The 16,950-nt window shown below is 47.3% G+C and overlaps 1 protein-coding gene across 4 annotated transcripts in view; it reads right to left on the bottom strand.

Annotated features, from left to right (window-relative positions):
* The window catches only part of SIPA1L3 (signal induced proliferation associated 1 like 3), a 310,996-nt gene that overhangs the window by 186,405 nt on the left and 107,641 nt on the right, over positions 1 to 16,950 (bottom strand). The window lies entirely within an intron of this gene.

The following is a 16,950-nucleotide window of genomic DNA, read 5'->3' as shown; positions in this document are numbered from 1 at the left end:
CAGGAGCAGCCAGGAGGCCCGTGAAGCTGGCACGGGGTACGTGAGGGGTGAGCAGTGGCGGAGGGGACAGATGGAGGACTATTCTAAGGACATTTCCTCAGACAACTGTGAGCAGAGGAATGACAGAGAAATCGCACTTGTCCTGGTTTGGAACTTTATATTATGAATTTATGCCTCTGAATATGTAGTATGCTTGTTTATATTTAAGTGAATATTCCATGGATGAATGAATGTCTCCAGGCGGAGAAGGCACTGTCTGTATTGTTCAGCATCACATTCTAGGCATCGGCAGAGGCTGGGCACTAAGTCAGGAGATGAGATCTGAGAGAGCCTAGAGCTGTCCCACATGCAACAGCCATTCACTAATAACAATCCCTCCCAATGTGCCGGCTCTGTCCTAGCAGACATGCACTGACTCATTTCACTCTCCCCATCATCCAAGAAGATCCTATTATTACTTCCAAGTTACAGATGAGGAAACTGAGGCACAGAATTCATAAGAGATCCACTAGCTGAGGTTGCCCAGTCAGTCAAAAGTATACTAAGTCAGGCACAGTGGTATCTGCCTATAGTCCCAGCTACTCAAGAGGCTGAGATGGGAGGATTATTTGAGCTCAGAAGTTCAAGACCAGCCTGGGCAATACAGCAAGACCCTGTCTCTCTAAAAAAAAAAAAAAAAAAAAAAAAAAAAGGGTACTATATACAGCCAGGATGTGAACCCAGCAACCTGGTCCCAGAGCCTGTTTCTGACCACGGGGCTAAACCACACTCTGTCACGATGGTCAATGAAGGCAGGGCCAACCGTGGGCTGGCAACACCTCCCTGCCCTACTCCCCAATACCATAATGTCCAAATGCTACCCAACATCCACACCAACCTCAAAGGCGGGTCAGCTCCTCCAGGAATCCTCCTAGGAAGGAAGCCTAGCAAGCAGTTAGTCAATACTCCAGGGTTCAGGAATCGGGACAACTTCAATGATCATTCCCCTGGGGTTCCTGGAGAAGCCCAAGGGGGTTCTTAACCTTTCTCATGCCAGGGACTCCTACTGGCAGCCTGGTGAATTAGTTGCAGACTCCTCAGAATAATTTCTTTTTTTTCGAGATGGAGTCTTGATGTATTGCCCAGGCTGGAGTGCCGGGGTGCCATCTTGGCTCACTGCAACCTCTGCCTCCCAGGCTCAAGCAATTCTGCCTCATCCTCCCGAGTAGCAGGGTTTACAGGTGTACACCTCCACCTCAGGTAATTTTTGTATTTTTAGTAGAGATGAGGTTTTGCCACATTGGGTAGGCTGGTCTCAAATGCTTGGGATCAAGCGATCCGCCTATGTTGGCCTCCCACAGTGCTGGGATTACAGGTGTGAACCACCACGTCTGGCCTATTAATGCTTTTATATTACAAGATCTAGTAGTGAATCCAATAACTATAGTGATTTAGAAATAGGTAGGTGTTTAAATGATATTTTGTGATATTTGCAACACTGTAATGTGATTTGGGAATATCTGTGATTTCTAGTAGTGACAAAGTCACAGATATTGCTAATCCAATTGTGGTGTATTGCCCTGTGCATAAAAAAAATGTTAATTTCAGTTAGAGGGTAGTGAAAATAGAGATGTAATGTTTTTCCCAGCCAACCTCATGACCCACTAAACTTCCACCCTTCAAAGGTCCATGGACCCGAGATTAAGAACCCCTCAACGAGATCTGAGAGTGGGTAAAGGCAGAGCAGGTTCCAAGGGAAAAGAACAACTGGGGAGTGTGGGGCAGATTCAGCTTCATGAAGTTAGTATGGGAAGGGGTTCCAGGTGTCGGCTGCTTTGGCCCACCCTGCATCCACTTCTCTTCCTCAGTCAACCCCTTGAACCTCACCTTTCCCACTCAGTCCTATGGGACTGACCCCACCCATGGGTTGTGGGTGGGGGTGGGACTGGTCATGGGATCCAGGTCTGGCCAAAAAGCCACTGCACTACCTTCCCTGTTCCAGCTTCAGCGACGGCCCAGGGTGACCCTGCCACCAAAGCCAGGATGATCAGAGCCAGTAAACACCAGCCCCATGATATATGCTGGTACTATGGGGGCAAGAGATGGTTTATTTCCCTTGGAGCTGCTAAGCTGGTTGAATCTACTTGTGGAACTGTTAGGGGCTGCTTCAGAGCCTACCTGAGAATAAAATCAGCACAGAAGAATGCAGAGCCAGGAGGTAAAAGGAAACACGTCCTGGCAACCTCATGAGGCCCTGGATCCAGCCATGCCTGAAACCATTCCAACCTGAATCTCCCAGGCCCTGTGTCCATCCACTTCCTTTTATACTTCAGCAGGCCGACCTGAATTTCTATTTGTTCACACAACCAAATGACTCTCAACTAACACAGGAAGTGCAGAGGCAACTGCTGTTCTTGACGATTCCCATAGCTCCCTACCAGGCCATTTAGCAAAGTACAAAATAAAATTAGAAACAGTCACTATACATAGAAACAGCAAATATGGAAAAATCCGCTTTTAAAACACTCAGAAATGGCCTCTTGGGCTGTTGCTATTGCTAAGCTGGTCTAGGAAGCCCTCACAATGGTGGTTTTCAAGATGCTTGGCAGGGCAGGAGGGAACCAGACGCACCCAGAACATTTTCCTTTATCACTAGACTTCCCATTTTAAAAATTCCTGGGATGATCAGAAAACCCCTGCAATAAAGCTCTTGTAAAATTTTAATAGCCGCCTTTTAAATTGCAACGGAAATTGCTTTCCCGCCACTCTAATTTTTCTCCTTTCTTTCTCTAAAGTGATGCATATGGCTCTATAAAGGCTGATCACCAGCTATGTGCCGTGGCGCCAAGTCTCTCTCAGCCAGGAACCTACTTCCTGCCGACTAGAGGAAGCTGTGGATGCCTGTCGTTCCGCAGTCCCTCATGCAGGAGAGAGGAAGATGCCAAAGGGCCGTGGAAACGGCAGCAAAGGAGGGCTACAGATCCGGGAATCCAGCCAGTACCCTGTGTATCCCAGGGCCCCACTTTCTACCACCTGGGAAGGGACGACGCCCTTCGGTTTGCTTCCACAATGCCAGCACACCCATGGCCATGACCCATTCATCACACAGGCGACACACAGGCCGAGCACTTCACTTCCTACAGGTTTACAGCAAGAACAGAATCCCATGAGAGGCGCCCTGACCCAAATGTCTCCTCCCTCAGCCATAGGGATTGGCTCTGGGAGAGACACGTGATCCAAGCATGGCCAATGAGAGTGGGCCCTGGACATTTTGCTGCAATTTCTCGGGGGAAACAGATGGGCGGTAAGGCAGGAGTACTGCTGAGGACTTTTTTGCCACCTGAGGGTGAGCAGAGGCAGGCAGGAGGAAGGGGCCGAGAATGAAGTTAAACTTGAGAAAGGCAGAGTCTGGAAATAAAGAGGGGTAAATTCCTGATGAGAATACCTGAGTACTGACTCCAGTTGGGCCAGTTCTGGGATTTTTCAGGTCCCTGAACCATTAACTTCCCTTTGCAGTTTAGTTAATTTGACTTGGGGAGGTTCTGTCGCTTACAACAAACTAACAGCACAGGAAGGGACCTGAGAAATCAATACAGCACTCCTTCATGTTTGGGCGAACATGACCCTTCTAAGAAGTTGATGAAATAAAACTATGTCATGTCTCTCCAGGAAAAAAAGCACAAAATACTGCCTGTCTCAAAGATGTCAAAGATTTCTGAAGCCCCTGTCCGTAGGAACTAAGTGAAGAATCCTTTGATCTATCTGACTTGTCTGTCCACTTGGTGGAAAAGCAAACTGGGGTCCAAAATGCGTAAATGACTTGTTTGGGGCCCAGGGCCCGCTGGGCTCCCCGAGACCCCCAGGTTTCACCTTAAACTCCCCTGAGTACAGTCCTCCAAGGAGATTGCAGAGGGTAAAGAAAGGCTGCAAGTGAGGCTCTAGGCCACCACACCCTCACCTAACCTCTGGCAGCTCCATTTTTTCCTGCTTTATAAAACGGGCCTGCAAGAAAGTGTCTGACAAAAGTTCCATAACACCATAATCAACATACTGAAAACCAGTCTTTCATATTACATTTCAGAACACTTACATGTTAATTACCTTGATTTCAACCCTCATGAAACCCTGTGAAGCAGGCATTATCACCATGGCTCCAGGTGAGCTGTTTCTGCTGGGCTGACCAGGTCGCTTCTCTCCTGACCTCAAGGCTGGCTGCAGCACCTGCCCCTTTTTGTTCCTGGACCTGTACTTCTGGGCCTGGGTTTTCTATTCCACTCTCGTATTTCCATCTCAATTCATATGGAAAGGATCATCCACTCACACCTCTCCACTCTCCTTTACCTGGTCCCCCGCGAGGAAGAAGGGCTGGCCAATCAGCCCAGATATTGTGATTGTTGCCAGCATCTGCTTTTAAGTGGGCAGATTATTAACCAGCTGGGCCCACGTCTACCAGCTCTTTTCTCTCTCTGTGTCCAGAGATGGCAGGAGGTTCTCTTCTGTTTCTGCCTTGGAGCAGAATAAACACCCTGGGCAGTGTCTACCCAGCCTCTAAGACAGCCCGGCCACAGGCGCTGTCTCTTGACTGAGTGGTGATGGGGGGACAGCCAGGCCTTTCTCTTCTGTGCCGCTGTGTAAGTGGCTGGTCTGGAAGAACCAAACCCACCCGAGCCTTTGCTGTAAGCTTCACTCTCCTTTCTAGACCGCGAGAGCATCACTGTGGCATCAGGGATTACTCACCTACTAACAAAGTGGTTCAATCATCCTTCATTTAGAGAAGATTCCCATTATACCCATCCCTGTCCTGTCTTTGAAATAATGACTTAGGGAAGTATCTGTTCATTCAGCTGCCTCTAGCCTACATCCCAACAAAGAAAAGCTGGTATGTGAGGAAAGGACTTTGCCTTGGGAAAATCTAGGCCCTCAACAGCCACTGAGATCATCTTGCAATTAATCATGTTTTCTCTTATGACCTATATTCTATTAATAGCACATACTAATGATTTAGCGCTGGTTCTTTTGCTGATTGATGCGGTCTACCAACATGACGAAGGTTGGGTCACTGACTTTAAGGGTCTCTTCCTCATTTCCTTGCCCCCCTCAAGCCCGGCCCCACTACCTCACCCTCTCCAGAAGATAAGCATGCTAGTGTGGTGCTCTGAACACAGAGCTATGAGGAGTTCACTGTGCTGGGGGCCCCATGGTGGTCCCACCTGCGGCCCAGCCTGAGTAACTCGGTGGCAGAATGCGCTCACAGACAGACCTCTGCAGATGAGCTGCTCTGGGAAAAAAAATGCTGTGTGGCCATTCCACGCACAGCAGATTGGCCAAAATGCCAGGCTGACAACACCAAATGTGCTGAAGTTGTGGAGTAAGGGGAACACTCAGTCACTGCAGGTGGGGGTGGAAATGGGAACAAACATTTTGGGAGAGCAATTTGGCAACTTCTTGTCAAGATGAAGAGAAGGTAACCTCAGTGACAAACTTCACCTACTGACAGGCCCAGAGCTCCCTGCTGAGCCCCCAGACCCATGTGTGGCTGTGCAAATTCTTTCTGGGTTGAAGCACAAGGTTTTCATTTTGACTTTACTACATGCCAGGCACTGTTTTCAGTTGTGTTTTGTTTTTTCGTCTTTTTTTTTTTTTTTTTTTTTTTTTTTTGAGACGGAGTCTCGCTCTGTCGCCCAGGTTGGAGTGCAGTGGCGCAATCTCAGCTCACTGTAAGCTCCGCCTCGCGGGTTCACACCATTCTCCTGCCTCAGCCTCCCGAGTAGCTGGGACTACAGGTGTCCACCACCACGCCCGGCCTTTTTTAGTTTTTATTTTTGTATTTTCAGTAGAGACAGGGTTTCACCGTGTTAGCCAGGATGGTCTCGATGTCCTGACCTCATGATCTGCCCGCTTCAGCCTCCCAAAGTGCTGGAATTACAGTTTTTCTTCTAAGACAGGGTCTCACTCTGTCACCCAGGCTGGAGTGTAGTGGCACAATCAGCTCACTGCAGCCTTGACCTCCTGAGCTCAAGCGATCCTCCCACCTCAGCCTCCCGAGTAGCTGGGACTACTGGTGCATGCCACCATTCCCGGCTCTGTTTTCTGCTCTTTAACTACCAATTCATTTAAACCTCTTAATAACCTGAGAAGTAGGTTGTACTATGATCTCCATTTTTTTCTTTTTCTTTTTTTTTTTTGAGACGGAGTCTCGTTCTGTTGCCCAGGCTGGAGTGCAATGGCGTAATCTTGGCTCACTGCAAGCTCCACCTCCCGGGTTCAAGCAATTCTCCTGCCTCAGCCTCCCGAGTGGCTGGGACTACAGACGCATGCCACTACGTCCAGCTAATTTTTCTAATTTTTAGTAGAGACAGGGTTTCACTGTGTTAGCCAGGATGGTCTCAATCTCCTGACCTCAAGATCCGCCCACCTCGGCCTCCCAAAGTGCTGGGATTACAGGTGTGAGCCACCACACCTGGCCTGATCTCCATTTTTAACAGACCAGAAAACTGAAGTACAGAAAGGTACCTTGCCCAAGATCACACAGCAAGTAGACGGCACAGCCAGGAGGGATTTGAACCCAGTGGGTCTGGCTCTAGAACCACCAACAATGGTGCCTACTAAAAGCAACAGCAAAGAATATGAGCTTAGCCTTGAACTCTGTCTCTTTCCACATACAGACATCAATGTCAGATGGGTCAAAGACCTAAATGCCAAAGGAAATATATGAACATGTCTGGAAGACAGCACAGGCGCACATCTTCAGAACCTTGGGGAGGGCAGAGGTTTCTCATTCAGGAATTCTAGAAAAGCATTTTCCCTCTCCTCACAAAAAGGATCGGATTCATACTCGAGGTGCGGTGGCTCATGCCTGTAATCCCAGTACTTTGGGAGGCTGAGGCTGGCAGATTGCTTGAGCCCAGGAGTTAGAGACCAGCTTGGGCAACACAGCAAGACCCCATCTCTATTTAAAAAAAAAAATAGAAAAATTACCCAGGCGTGGAGGCATACACCTCTAGTCCCAGCTACTTGGGAGGCTGAGGCAGGAAGGCAGGAGGATCACTTGAGCCCAGGAGACCGAGGCTGTAGTGAGCCATGATTGTATCACTCCATTGCAGCCTGGGAGACAGAGCAAGATTCTGTCTCAAAAAAAAAAAAAAAAAAAAAAAAAAAAAAAAAGGATCAGACTCATCTACACAGTCATTTTCCCTTTCGCCAGTCTGCCTTTTCTCCATCTTGGAATGCAGACAGGCAGATGTGACAGCCGGATTTGAGAGAGTCCCCTTGTCCCCAGAACTACCCTGCCCAGACTAGAAGAGCTGAGTTCTCTGGGTCCAACAGCCATCTTAAGGCCATGGTGGCAAGAGGGTCAGAGCAGTGCTGGTGTTGACCTGTCAGCCACTAAACCTGCCAGGCTCCCTCTCCAGACATTGTTATGGGACATGAAGGACCACCTATGTGTTGAGGTGACAATGCCACTTGTGAATTCTGCTAGCTGTGGCTGAATCATTCCTAACTGAAACACCTGCTGCAGCCTGGGGCCATGTGCTGTGCCACCACCCTGGAGAGTCTGCAGACAGCCACCAACATGGACCTGAAGGGGTCTCGAAAAGACTCAGCTAAAAGCCAGGCGCAGTGGCTCATGCCTGTAATACCAGCACTTTGGGAGGCTGAGGTGGGCAGATCACCTGAGGTCAAGACTTTGAGACCAGCCTGGCCAACATGGCAAAACCCCATCTCTACTAAAAATACAAAAATTAGCTGGGTGTGATGGCACACACCTGTAGTCCCAGCTACTCGGGAGACTGAGACAGGATAATTGCTTGGAGGCAGAGGTTGCAGTGAGCCAAGACAGTGCCACTGCACTCCAGCCTGGGCCACAGAGTGAGATGCCATCTCAAAAAAAAAAAAAAAAAAAAAAGACTTAACTCAGAGATGTATTGTGGGACTCAAAGATTTCCACTGAGCATGGCTGATCAGAGGCAGCTAGAATGATGACCTGGTGCCCGAACTAATTATTGGGGACCTGAGGAGAGAAGAGCTTCTTTCTCCTTAACACACTACTAAGGGCAGCCGGGGTGACTGTCATTTTAAAGGCCAGGCCCAGCCCGCTGGCACACAGGCACTGTGGTCAGCCGGCCCCAGGCTCACGGGCTGCGGAAATTCTGCATAGCTGTGGATCCTTTTTCTTCCTGTCACCAGCCATTTGCTGGATGTGCCAACAGTTAAGCTCCTTCCTGCACTGCTATGAAAACAGCCTGTCAATGTGGTTTCGACTGTTGGGTGCCTTTCCACAAAGCACTCTCCAGACCCCAGCTAATCAGATGAAAGACAGAACAGTGGTCAATCTACCAAAATAGGTCAGGCTTTATTTTCTAATCCTGTTATTCATAACACATTGAAAGGGAAGAATGAAGGGAAAAAAAATTACTCACAGTGAGAAAGCCTATGGTTGCTTACCCTCTCTGTGCCTCAGTTTCCTCATCTCTAAAATGGGGACAATAATAAGGGTGTTGTGAGGATTAAGTAAAAAAATTACTCCACAAAAATTGTTTAGAACAAAATCTATTACGCACTAAGTATGCATTAAGTGTGAGCTACCATGATTTTAGTTATTTATATATATATATTTAGAGACAGGGTTTCACTCGGTTGCCCAGGGTGGAGTGCAGTGGTGCAATCATAGAACTCACTGCAGTCTTGAACTCCCGGGGTCGAGTGATCCTCTCGCCTCAGCCTCCTGAGTAGCTGGAACTACAGGTGTGCATCACCACACCTAGGTAATGTTTTTAAATTTTTTTGTGTGCAGACAGGGTCTTACTAAGTGGCCCAGGCTGGTCTCTAACTCCTGACCTCAGGGAATCCTCCTGCCTCAGCCTCACAAAAGGCTGAGATTATAGGTATGAGCCACTGCACCTGGCCAGAGCTACCATTATTCTTATTGCTAGTGATGTGGTAAGTTTCTTGAACTGATGCTCCTTGATAAGCCTCAAAATCCCACCCTCTGGTCAACCAGACACACGGAGAAAGTCCCTGCTCTGATTCTGGTCACTTAAGGCTTGAAGGTCCAGGCCAATGGGCAGAAGCTGGCTGTGATGAACCTGGGTACTGTGGGCAGGAAATGAACCAACTCCAGTTGCTAAGTGCCCTTCCCACCCAGCAGCCATTCTTCTCTTCCTTCTCAGAATGCTCAGCCAAGACTACATTTCCCAACCTCCCTTGCAGCCAGCATGGCCAACGCAAGGTAAATAGAAGCTGTGGGACTTTGAGGAAAATCTTCATCAGAAACGCAAAGCTGGACTATACTTTTGTGCCTCTCCCTCACCCTGTTCCCACCTGGACTCCAGACTCACTAGCTTGACTCCAGCAGTCACACTGGGTCATGAAGGCCCTGTGCTAGGGATGGTGAGCAGAAGGACCCTGTATCAAGGGACTCTGATTTTCTTGTTGACTGTGAAGCTGCCACACCAGGCATGGACTGCCTATCTCTTGATGTCTTACTCAGGACAGTAACTGCCTTCCACTGAGTTTATACCACTGTTATTTCTGGTGTCTGCTATTGGCAGCCAAATGGGCTTTTCAAATGAGCCGGTAGTCTTGCATAGCAGATGAGTGATGGAACAGTATTTTACACCAAATAAATCCTTCTAGTAACCTGCCACCATTTAAAGTATCCTCATGCTTTAGGATACCTTGCTCTCCTCAACACCAGGTAGAAAGCTAGACACAGAACTTCCCAGATACAGAGTGGGGTTACGATCACCTTGCCTTAGGAAGAGGTAAAGTGAGATATATATGAGATCATTCATTCAACAATGGGCACTACCTCACTCTGGACACAGTGTGGGGTAGGATGCTAGGTACGGTGAACAAAGCAGACACAGTCCCTGCCTTCACAAAATGTACCATCCACACTAGGAGAGCAGAGTAAAGAAGTAGGCAAACAGGTACATATATAAGTTCAATGGTGAGAACCAGAATGAATTTAAGCCCAGAACTAAGAAAAAGCAGAAGGAAGTTATATGAAAAGTGGGAGGAAGGATATCCCAGAATGTCCATTAGCTGAAGAATTAACAAAATGTGGTACCTCCATACAATGGAATATTCAGTCATAAAAGGAATGAAGCAAGAATTCTTGCGTGACATGGATGGGCCATGAAAACATGATGCTGAGTGAAAGCCGGTCACAAAAGATCATGGATTACACAGTTCCATTTATATGAAATGTCCAGAATGGGCGAATCCATAGAGATAGAAAGGCTATTGATCTGAGGTCAGGAGTGTGAGACCAGCCTGGCCAACATGGTGAAATCCCATCTCTATTAAAAATGCAAAAATTGGCCGGGCGCGGTGGCTCAAGCCTGTAATCCCAGCACTCTGGGAGGCCGAGATGGGCGGATCACGAGGTCAGGAGATCGAGACCATCCTGGCTAACACGGTGAAACCCCGTCTCTACTAAAAAATACAAAAAACTAGCCGGGCGTGGTGGCGGGCGCCTGTAGTCCCAGCTACTCGGGAGGCTGAGGCAGGAGAATGGCGTGAACCCAGGAGGCGGAGCTTGCAGTGAGCTGAAGTGAGCTGAGATCCGGCCACTGCACTCCAGCCCGGGCGGCAGAGCGAGACTCTATCTTAAAAAAAAAAAAAAAAAAAAAAAAAAAAAATGCAAAAATTAGCCGGGTGTGGTGGCATGCCCCTGTAATCTCAGCTAATCAGGAGGCTGAGGCGGGAGAATTGCTTGAACCTGGGAGCTGGAGGCTGCAGTGAGCTGAGATCATGCCACTGTACTCCAGCCTGGGCGACAGAGCGAGACCCAGTCTCAAAAAAAAAAAAAAAAAAAAAAAAAACCAAGGGCTGGCGTGGTGGCTCATGCCTGTAATCCCAGCACTTTGGGAGGCTGAGGTGGTTGGATTACCTGAGGTCAGGAGTTCAAGACCAACCAACTAGCCAACCTGGTGAAACCTTGTCTCTACTAAAAATACAAAAAATTAGCCGGGCATGGTGGTGGAAGCCTGTAATCCCAGCTACTTGGGAGGCTGAGGCAGGAGAATCGCTTGAACCTGGGAGGCAGAGGTTGCGGTGAGCTGAAATTGCACCACTGCACTCCAGCCAAGGCAACAAGAGTGAAACTCCATCTCTAAAAAAAAAAAAAAAAAGCCAGAGGAGGCAGAAAAAGAAGTCTCTGGTAAGGAGTAGAGTAGAAAACAATTACAAGCATGATTGGTATTAACCAAATATATCAATAATCACTTTAAGGCCAGGTGTGGTGCCTCACATCTGTAATCCCAGCACTTTGGGAGGCCAAGGCAAGAGGATCACTTGAGGTCAGGAGTTGTGAGACCAGCCTGGCCAACATGGGGAAACCTCATCTCTACTAAAAATACAAAAGTTAGCTGAGCGTGGTGGCGTGTGCCCGTAATCCCAGCTACTGGGGAGGCTGAGGCAGGAGAACTGCTTGAATCTGGGAGGTGGAGGTTGCAGTGCGCCAAGACTGTGCCACTGAACTCTAGCCTCAGCAACAGAGACTCCATTTAAAAAAAGAAGACATGAATTCACAGTATGTATACATATATATGTGTATGTTTCTGGTTTGAATAAATGGGTAGTTGATGATGTCATCTGCCAATATGGACCACTACTCACCAGCGGATGGCAGAAAAACAGGCACAGGTAAGGATACTGATTATGTTTCGATTCATATATATAGTCTACTAAAAATAGAGCTGGTCTTAGAAGTGTTTTAAGTCCTAGCGTGACACACTATTACTCCAAGTCAGGTAAGTTAAAATTAGGGTGGTAACAGAACCCTATCTCCAACTGAGTATTTGTTACTTCATGCAACAAACCCAGATAGAGCTAGCTTTCTGGGTGTGTGACCCCAGTAGCTGTGAGCCCTTCCCTTGGTCTAATGTTCTGTCAACGTCTTGAAATTCTAAATCATTTTGTCTTTGAACCTGTATTTTGTAAGTGAAGTCCGGGGCCAATGGAACATGCATGTGAGCAGAGGAGATCTGAGCCACATGTGTGCCTGTCACTCCTTGCCACGGCATTCTCATATGGTATTCCGGATCCCCTGTGAGCGCCGGATTCCAGCAGACCAATGATGCATGCAAGCTCAGCAAGATTGAAAGCAAGTATAAAGTAAGCATATTATCACAGCTACAAGGAGTAAGCGGGGAAACTGACAGTCCCCAGAGGCCCCTCCATTAGAGCCAGGAGTTGCTTCGAACATAGCAGACAGAAGGTGATGAAATATGAAATGCAGAAAGAAACATGAAGACCATGGAGACCTCTCACATTCTTTTTTTTTTTTTTTAACATGGTATTGCTCTGTCACCCAGGCTGGAGGCTGGAGAGCTGTGACCTGATCACAGCTCACTGCAACCTTGACCTCCTAGGCTCAAGTGGTCCTCCCACCACAGCTACCTGAGTAGCTGGGACCACAGGTGCATACCACCATCCCCGGCTAGTTTTTGTATATTTTTTAGAGACAGAGTTTCGCCATGTCCCCCAGGCTGGTCTCAAACTCCTGGGGTCAAGCAGTCTGCCTGCCTCGGCCTCCCAAAGTGCTGGAATTACAGGCATGAGCCACCGTACCTGGCCACATTCTTTTTTACTTGCCACACTTCCCAGAATTAGCCAACTAGGTATGCAGAACGATGACATGGAAGGAAAGAGAAAGATACGGCAACCTACAGTTCCTTTTCCTATCATTCCTTCCTTAGTCATCAGTAAGTCCAAGGTAGAATATTGGTAGAATGTACACATGTCAAGATATGAAATGAAAACAGTTTAAGTTGGTTTTGTGCAGCGTTTCCGCTGTTCTGGTAAGAATGAATGACATATATATGTACAAGCCAGGAAATGCAAGCTGTGTCATTTAGTGATTCCAAAGAGTGAATGAAATGATCTGTTACTTGCATTTAAACCTGGCATGGAGCTGGGTGTGGTGACTCATACCTGTAATCCCAGCACTTTGGGAGGCTGAGGCAGAAGGATCCCTTGAGGCCAGGAGTTTTGAGACCAGACTGGGCAACATAGTGAGATCATATCTCAACAAAAAAAGTTTAAAAATTAGCTGGGCCTACTACTAGTGGTGTGCACCTGTAGACCCAGCTGCTTGGGAGGGTAACTTGAGCCCGGGGGGTTGAGGCTGAAGTGAGCTATGATTGTACCACTGCACTCAAGCCTAGGCAACAGAGCAAGACCCTCTTACTAAAAAAAAAAAAAAAAAAAAAAAAAATTCTGGATATTAGCCCTTTGTCAGATGAGTAGATTGCAAAAATTTTCTCCCATTCTGTAGGTTGCCTGTTCACTCTGATGGTAGTTTCTTTCGCTGTGCAGAAGTTCTTTAGTTTAATTAGATCCCATTTGTTAATTCTGGCTTTTGTTGCCATTGCTTTTGGTGTTTTAGACATGAAGTCCTTGCCCATGCCTATGTCCTGAACAGTATTGCCTAGGTTTTCTTCTAGGGTTTTTATGGTTTTAGGTCTAACATTTAAGTCTTTAATCCATCTTGAATTAATTTTTGTATAAGGTGCAAGGAAGGTATCCAGTTTCAGCTTTCTACATATGGCTAGCCAGTTTTCCCAGCACCATTTATTAAATAGGGAATCCTTTCCCCATTTCTTGTTTTTGTCAGGTTTGTCAGAGATCAGATGGTCGTAGATGTGTGGTATTATTTCTGAGGGCTCTGCTCTGTTCCATTGGTCTATATCTCTGTTTTGGTAACTGTAGCCTTGTAGTAGTCTTGTAGGGCTAATATCCAGAATCTACAAAGAACTCAAACAAACTTATAAGAAAACAACAACGCCATCAAAAAGTGGGTGAAGGATATGAACAGACACTTCTCAAAAGAAGACATTCATGCAGCCAACAGACACATGAAAAAATGCTCATTATCACTGGTCATCAGAGAAATGCAAATCAAAATCACAATGAGATACCACCTCACACCAGTTAGAATGGCGATCATTAAAAAGTCAGGAAACAACAGGTGCTGGAGAGGATGTGGAGAAATAGGAACACTTTTACACTGTTGGTGGGACTGTAAACTAGTTCAGCCATGGTGGAAGACAGCGTGGCAATTCCTCAAGGATCTAGAACTAGAAATACCATTTGACCCAGCCATCCTGTTACTGGGTATATACCCAAAGGATAAGTCATGCTGCTAAAGACACATGCACACGTATGTTTATTGTGGCACTATTCACAACAGCAAAGACTTGGAACCAACCCAAATGCCCATCAATGATAGACTGGATTAAGAAAATGTGGCACATATAGACCATGGAATACTATGCAGTCATAAAAAAGGATGAGTTCATATCCTTTGTAGGGACATGAATGAAGCCGGAAGCCATCATTCTGAGCAAACTATCGCAAGGACAAAAAACTAAACACCACATGTTCTCACTCACAGGTGGGAACTGAACAATGAGAACAGTAGGACACAGGAAGGGGAACATCACACACCGGGGCCTGTCATGGGGTGGAGGGCGGCGGGAGGGACAGCATTAGGAGATATGCCTAATGTAAATGATGAGTACAGCACACCAACATGGCACATGTATACATATGTAACAAACCTGCACGTTGTGCACATGTACCCTAGAACTTTAAAAAAAAAAAAAAAAAGAATGTGGCACAAGAAGCATTTCATCGGGTGACTCTGTGTGTTGAGCTCGGGGTGGACGTGAGTTAAGTTGTTACCTGTGCTTTCTGCCCCCGGAACCTTCAGCTGGAACAGAGCCCGAGATCTGATGTCCTGACTTCAGCATTTCTGTAATTCTGTGCTGGTCTCGTGAGTGGCAGATTTGGTGGTGCTGCATGCTTCACAGCTCACCAAACTCCGCTTAGTTCATCCTACCAAGTGACGGGGAAATTGGTCACACTGCCTGTCATGGTCAGCGAGAAGTGATTCTCACCATGGCACCTGGCACCCAGGAACAGGCTGGCCTCTCTTAGCCTGACAGAGGCCCAGGTGAGCATTTTCCAGCATGAATGCCATGGGCTCTCCACCTGTGGGCTGTCTGGAGGATGCTCCCAGATAGGCCTCTAATAATACCAGTGGGTGAAGTTCACTCTGAGCACAAGTAAGGATCCTGGCAATGTCTCCCAGGCAGAATGCCGGGCTGAGCAGGCCATGTGACGTGGAAGAGAATGAAGTAGATACCCACTGTCCCCAATAAAATGACAATGCCTTTTGTTGCTGTATTTTACATCAACAGGATCTTATCAAATGTACTTCTCTGAATCTTGCTTTCCCTTAAATACATCACAGAAATGCCTCCAGGCCAGCAATCAGTGCTCTTACCCACTCTTTTTAGCAGCCGATAGGCCAAGAACATAGATGTGCTGCATTTTATTCCATCAGTCCCTGAAAAATGGGCATTTGTTTTATTTCCAGGGTTTTTTTTTGCTTTGCCACTGCAAACAATGCTGCAATAAATATCCTTTTGTACTTAGGCTATTTGTTTTTTTTCTTCTGCATGATAGATTCTCAGGAGTGGTAGTGCTGGGTCAAAGGCTGTTTATGAAAAATTACATGGTTACATTACGGAATGGTCTCCCAGTGAAGGTCCAGAACTGCACGTATAATACACGCTTGTTTTTGTATTGAGCATCTCTCGAAGAATGTATGAGACGGGTGTCCTCACAGGAAGGGACTGGGAGATCGTAGGTAGGGGAAGAAGACTATTGTATACCTTTTTTGTACTATTTGAATGTTTTATCACATGCATATACTGGCTCATTAAAAAAAAAAAGAGTTGTTTTTTTTCTTTTTTCCAGTCCATGCTCTAAAAAGGCTGCAGTGATTCACATGTCCTCTAGCAACTTGGGAGGGTGCTGAGTTGAGCTCATTAATGCTCTATATTTTTCTCCTTCAAGGTCGTTCCTTTTTTTTGGACCTGGTATGAGCTGAAATGTGTCAAATTTTACCTTCTCGTAATCTGTGACACCTCCTATCCTACAGCCCTTGGGTAGGCAGAAGGCGAATTCCCAGAGATGCTAATTTTGACGAGTGGCCTGGCCCAGCACCTGCCAGCAGCACCAGAGAGAAACCCAGGTCAGGGTCGGAGCAGGAGGCAACGGGAGCTTGGAGGTCATGCCGTTTTAAACTCACACTGGCTGAGCTGCCCTCACTGGCTCAGTGGACTAGAGTCCACCAGATGCCCAAAGTCCCTCAGAAAGGGCAAAGGAGGCCTGCAGCACTGGCCACTGCCTGTGGGACCTGCACTCTCAAGAACAAGGCCAGAAACAAGAAACAGAAGGGAATAGGGGACAAAGAAGGTGGAAGAATCAAGTTCATACAAAAAAGAGGCCTCTCGTTCAGTTCCTGCAGGTCCAGCCTCCTTGCAAGGCTGGCCCAGAACCAAAGGCTATGCCAGCCACTGCTTTCAATCCCCAGGAAAACAAAGCTGACCTAAATGCAGACAGCAAAAGGGCCCCGAGAATGGCAGGAAATCCAACATGATGCATCTGCTGCTGCAACATTAGCTGAAACTCTGTACTCACCTGGGGAGGGGAGAGGACTGGAGGAGAATGGACTTGGCCAGATGAGAAAGCAGCTCTGGATAAGATGGGGGATGGAGGACATGAAAGAATCTCAAAATGGGCAGCAACTGCACACACTTCAGGTGGTGGATTGAGGTTGGATGCTGCTGTTCCACAGCCCAGAAGACAACTCTGCCCCTCACCCCACGCTTTGGCCTGAGCTGGGCTAGGAGCAGGGGAGCCTCCCTGTATAGCACCACAGCAGGGCCCCAGCCTTTACTCAGGCCCTAGTATTTCCTCAAATGCTTCCCTCCACGTGAAATGCCCCTCCCCGCCATCCCTTAAGACTCACGGTAGCTCACACCTGTAATCCCAGTGCTTTGGGACACTGAGGTGGGAGGAATGCTTGAGGTCAGGAGATGGGGATCAGCCTGGGCAACACAGCGAGACCCCATCTCTACAAAAAATAAAAAATAAAAAAATCAGCCAGAT

This window comes from Rhinopithecus roxellana, chromosome 12 (genome assembly GCF_007565055.1).
Source record: "Rhinopithecus roxellana isolate Shanxi Qingling chromosome 12, ASM756505v1, whole genome shotgun sequence".
Lineage (NCBI taxonomy): Eukaryota > Metazoa > Chordata > Mammalia > Primates > Cercopithecidae > Rhinopithecus > Rhinopithecus roxellana.
Note: the sequence above shows the minus strand (reverse complement) of the source record. Positions and strands in the feature narration are given on the sequence as shown.